The sequence below is a fragment of the Pecten maximus genome, chromosome 8 (assembly GCF_902652985.1).
Source record: "Pecten maximus chromosome 8, xPecMax1.1, whole genome shotgun sequence".
Taxonomy (NCBI): domain Eukaryota; kingdom Metazoa; phylum Mollusca; class Bivalvia; order Pectinida; family Pectinidae; genus Pecten; species Pecten maximus.
The window spans coordinates 25,675,129-25,681,143 of NC_047022.1; positions in this window are offsets into that span (position 1 = coordinate 25,675,129).

The window sequence follows — 6,015 nt, forward strand, 5'->3', positions numbered from 1 at the left end:
ATCCTCATTAACAATTGATACAGAGTTATTATCATAAATCATTGTTTTACCGACGTTTTACTTAAGAAATAATTAACGATGATTCGTGTATTATTGCAGGATATACAACGAGGACGAGGATATTTTGCAATTAAATTAATAACGAAGGCCGCAGGCCTGAGTTATCAATTAAAATTGCAAAATATCCGAGTCCGAGTTGTATATCCTGCAACAATACACGAATCAAAGTTGATTATTTCTATTCTGCCTAACATGTTTGCTATGTTAGAATACAAATTCTACCATGTTTGCTATATAACGCTGGTTTTGATTGGTTTAAAACCATGTATTATTTTCCAATAACCCACGCTCGTGCCAATAATACACGGTCGTGAGTCACGGCTGTCACAATTTTAAATATCTAATATTCACCCGTTTCATAAAAGGTTACTATAGCCGAGTGGGCTAATGGGTTAGTCTTTCAATATATTTTTATCACGACGCGAGTTCGAATCCTACGGAGGCCCTCCCTTTTTTTCTTTTCTTTTCTTTTTTTTTATCCTTTTTTTTTTTTTTTTTTTTAATTTTCAAAATCAATGCCATATGATAGATGCTCTTGATCGTAGTACTGTATTGCCTGTATATTTCATCAACAAATAATACAATACTCAAGAAATAAGGTTTTCTCGGGGTTTCTTTGCTGTTTTTCTATTAGAAAGAGGTCGATCTCAGAACTAAACAGTACATGGTAGAATAGAAATAATCAACTTTGACTCGTGTATTGTTGCAGGATATACAACTCGGACTCGGATATTTTGCAATTTTAATTAATAACTCAGGCCTGCGGCCTTCGTTATTAATTTAATTGCAAAATATCCTCGTCCTCGTTGTATATCCTGCAATAATACACGAATCATCGTTAATTATTTCTTAAATCGTCACATGGTTATACTTGTATGCGGTTCATTTACTTCAGTCATCAATCAGCTGTATCCCAAAGAATAGACTAACATACTAGGTATGGACTTTCGAACTTTCATTTCCAGAGATATTATCCGTAACTGACCTACATTTCAATTGTTTAGTTGGCTAAATCTCTTCAAAACTAATTGACTGGTTCATTTATCATCTGTCGCAACAGCGATTCTTAGCCTTTAAAGAAAATTATAAATTTGACAAAAACACTTATAAAAACTGACACAGTAACTATAACATTAAAAATTAGATTGGTATTGGAATACATACCGATTATTAACAGCTCTCCGATCATGTTGTGGCCTCTGGTTACGTTTAGTCACAAAGTCTAGGGCAGATAAGCTTCACCCCAACATTTCAGAGCTAGATTAGAATGTCAACTTGCAGTTTTATGTTTCCTTCTCTCTAATAGTTATACCAAAGACACAAGATACTAACTTGAGATTTCGAACTATCTGCTTTCACATTTCAAATTTCAGGATAATTTTTTTTTCTCTTTAAACCAGAAATTGACAGAAATGTGCTTTTAAGGAAATTGAAATGAAGCTGTTGTGTTCAGGTAAGGTGACTTTGAACAGTATGACCCATGCTAAAATGACAGGTGAACAAGTTTTACGTAAGTATCGATAAAAGCTGTGACGTTTGATTAACAGTACAATGAATTCCACAACATTGCCCATGCTTATTAAGATTTCCACTGTTTTTATCTATCCATTTCGTTAATAATAGCATAGTCCTCCCTTCAAAGTCGGCCATATTCCTGATAACCTGGTTTGTATGAAACCATGGTAACGTTTTATTGTCAACATCATGACCTCATTTGGAAATATACTGTTTCCTTACACTATATAAAGTAAGACATGTTCGATGTCCGTTGACATACCTAGTGGTTCAGTTGTCACCACACTTGTTATTATTTTGAGAATACAACGTAACCCAAATTTGACCTAGATTTGTATGGCAGAAGACGCATACTCTGCCGGAGCTCATGGTCTTGTTTTCCATGTAATTTGAAAGGGTCTCCATTCAAATCCCCATGTTTTTTCACATTTTGTCCTTGTTTTATCGAATTTATTATATCAGTATTCTTTGGGTTTTTTTTTCAATATGTAGCAATGCTCCTCAAAAACAACAGAGAATACTTACATTAAAACGAAATCGTAATTTTAGCTCAGAATCGACAATATGATGACAAACAAAAACGTATTGTGTCTTCAGTAGTCCATATACACATGGATTAGTCACCGACAAGAAGGATGACGTCGAAGACAAGTGCTGCAATAAGTGAGTGATAGCACTAACTGTCGGTTTGTCTACGCTCATATAAATGTAACTCTAGTATATGCTAACCGCAGTTTGTATAGATTGGTCCGTTGAGCATGAAGACTAGTCATCCAAAGGTGTCGATCCCAGGCGGAGGCATTGTCATACATTCAACTGATCACGCGCTCTGTGTTACACAAATATTCATCTAAAAGCTATTCTTTTTACGACAAACCTACAAATGACATCGATGAGGATTCCAAACTCTGTTTATTACTAACATATTTCCATTGCTCTGTAGTGTCACTATATAAACTAACCAAACAAAAATGTAATCAGGTAATAATTCTCACCTAACTCCCATTGGTGTCACTAGTGATATGAAGAACAAAGTGCGTGACGTCGTAACTTAATGACGTCGTTTTCATCTGACGTCACTTCATTAAGTATATTTTGAAGTCAGGAAAACTCGTATTACATGATAAAAAAACCCAGTTTGATCAAATTAACTTGCAACAATATGTGTAGTTCTGTTGTGTAAAAGGTGAATCTCCTCATGATGGAATATATTGATTAAAATGTTGAAATTATATTGATGATTTTGTGAATTGTATTTTTTGCCGGGGAATGGTTTCCTAAAGTCGTGACGTCAAAAGAACTGTTCCCATTTACGGCGCGAAATTTGTCTAAAACGGTAATATATAGTATTAAAATGCCTTCTTTCGAAAGTTATGGTCTTATAACTCTCACAGGATTGTAGAGAAACTAATCATAACGCGCTTAATGCATTTGTCTGTAAACATGTAAAAAATATAGGACCATAATTTTCCAAAGAAGGAAGTTTAATGTTTAAATGTAATAACTAGGCTCTTTTTCAGTTCTAATCAATGTTCTCATTTCCTCTCGTGGCAAGTATGTCGTTCACTGTTATAATGCATTTGATGTGCGTTCAAAATTTGCATATCAAAAACCGTTTTCCTGCTTGCTTTCTTCAGTATCGATTTTATTACCATTTTCGGCTTTTATGTTTAATACTCTGTAATGATTAAGCCTTATATCATAAAAAGATTGGAACAAGTAAGCAAAGTTTGTAAAAGCAAACCTGTTCGTTTGTGTTAATGATTATATCATCGACTACTTTTAGTCATCCAATACAAGGCTTCCAGGTCGATCCTTCATCAGGAAGTTTGTGGTTCTCAGTACTATGTATTATCTTTATCAAAAGTATAAGCTGTCCGGGTCTCATAAATTTGAGCGGAAAAGAGAGAAGTACGCCAACTTTGCTGATGACGTGAGAGCAAAAGGATGGTGTGTGTGGGTCATGCCAGTAAAGATGGGGTGCAGAGGATTCCCTGTACAGTCCATGTGGAGGATGTTTGCTGCTGTAGGCATCCGGGGGAAAGACCGAAGGGCAGCTGTACAACGACTGGCAACAACAGCAGAGAAGTCGTCCAGCTTGCTTTGGTGGAGAAGGGAGGACAAGAGCTGGAAGCAATCCATCGACGGGCAGTGATTTGGCCAATCACTGTCGACTGGCCACCTTTAGGGCGTTCCAGGATAGGAGTCGAAACGCCCAGTGAGAGGTGGTCCTGGCTGACGACGTCGATGGATTTTGCAGTCAGAAGACTGTATGAAGGTACTTGACGCATGGTGTGTAATTCTACGCTTTGAGTCCTGTAGGACAGACATTTGTGCATTCTATGTCACCAAAGTTTAAGTATGAGTGTCTACCTTTTGACTAGAGATAGCCGGGGAATATTTTTGCGATTTTCTCATAAGAACATTTACAGATTTGCAGATTTACAAATGAAGTGTTGCTGCGCAAATTTTAACGGATTAGCCGAATGAAGAGTTGTTGAATCCATATTATTTCCTATAGAAATGATATATAGAGACTAATTAGCGCAACCATTGTCTAGTCTATGCTTCTAGCGCGAAAAGTGTTAAATTAACCGTATGTTTTAAATTAACATGTATGTTTAGAATATTATATGTTGAGTGTCCCTATGCCCATTAGTTGCCATTGTCCCTATTTCCTTTAGTATGGACTGGTCCAGGATGTAAAGCCCAGGGTGGTTTACCCCTAGTGGGATGGTAATCGTGGTCATATCGTGTGGGCCCCTTAACAGAGGGCTTACTACGTAATTAAATGAAAAACCATCAACTTTCACACAGGGATAGCTATTGCCTCTTGAATTCTATCCTATTTCCATTGTATTTATTGGACAATCTAGTGACCATCTTGAATAGGGAAGTAGTTGTCTAAATATAACTCTGTCTACGCCATGCACAAATGACGATGATTATCGAAAATGAGGAGCCATCAGCACAGTGATGCTACATCGGTTTGGGTGAATCTGTGAGTTTCCAGTACCCCGACAATTTTACCTCAACAACGGGTTTGAGCTTTATCTCAATAACGTTTTTTGATCAAAGATGTAGTTTTTAAAGAATTTTGCTTTTGTTTTTACGGTAATGAGATAAGAAATAAAGAATGCTGATCGGAGACCAGGCAAGGCACAAATAGTACCCCTAAACCTGTACCAAGACCGGTATCAGACAGGATTGGGGCTTCTCCATCTCTTCTTGGATGATAATCCAACGATCTATCTTTCATCCAAAATAATATCTGCGAATGCTGCCTGTGTCATAATTGTCTTCATTTGTTTATTGTTGTTGTCGGCTCTGACACTGATTCGTTGGAGCACATTTTCGTTCGGCCATTTTAGTTTACATCAGAACATCAGTTTGTAGGAAGTTGAAATGAAGCTGTTGTGTTCAGGTAAGGTGACTTTGAACAGTATGACCCATGCTAAAATGACAGGTGAACAAGTTTTACGTAAGTATCGATAAAAGCTGTGACGTTTGATTAACAGTACAATGAATTCCACAACATCGCCCATGCTTATTAAGATTTCCACTGTTTTTATCTATCCATTTCGTTAATAATAGCATAGTCCTCTCTTCAAAGTCGGTCATCTTCCTGATAACCTGGTTTGTATGAAACCATGGTAACGCTTTATTGTCAACATCATGACCTCATTTGGAAATATACTGTTTCCTTATACTATGTGAAGTAAGACATGTTCGATGTCCGTTGATATACCTAGTGGTTCAGCTGTCACCACACTTGTTATTATTTTGAGAATACAACGTAACCCAGATTTGACCTAGATTTGTATGGCAGAAGACGCATACTCTGCTGGAACTCCTGGTCTTGTTTTCCATGTAATTTGAAAGGGTCTCCATTTAAATCCCCATGTTTTTTCACATTTTGTCCTTGTTTTATCGAATTTATTATATCAGTATTCTTTGGGTTTTTTCAATATGTCTCTCAAAAACAACAGAGAATACTTACATTAAAACGAAATCGTAATTTAGCTCAGAATCGACAACAAGGTTGACAAACAAAAATATATTGTGTCTTCAGTAGTCCATATACACATGGATTAATCACCGACAAGAAGGATGACGTCGAAGACAAGTGCTGCAATTAGTGAGTGATAGCACTAACTGTCGGTTTGTAAACGCTCATATAAATGTAACTCTAGTAGATGCTAACCGCAATTTCTATAGATTGGTCCATTGAGCGTGAAACTAGTCATCCAAAGGTTTCGATCCCAGGCGGAGGCATTGTCATAAATTCAACTGATCACGCGCTCTGTGTTACACAAATATTCATCTAAAAGCTATTCTTTTTACGACAAACCTACAAATGACATCGATGAGGATTCCAAACTCTGTTAATTACCAACATATTTCCATTGCTCTGTAGTGTCACTATATAAACTAACCAAA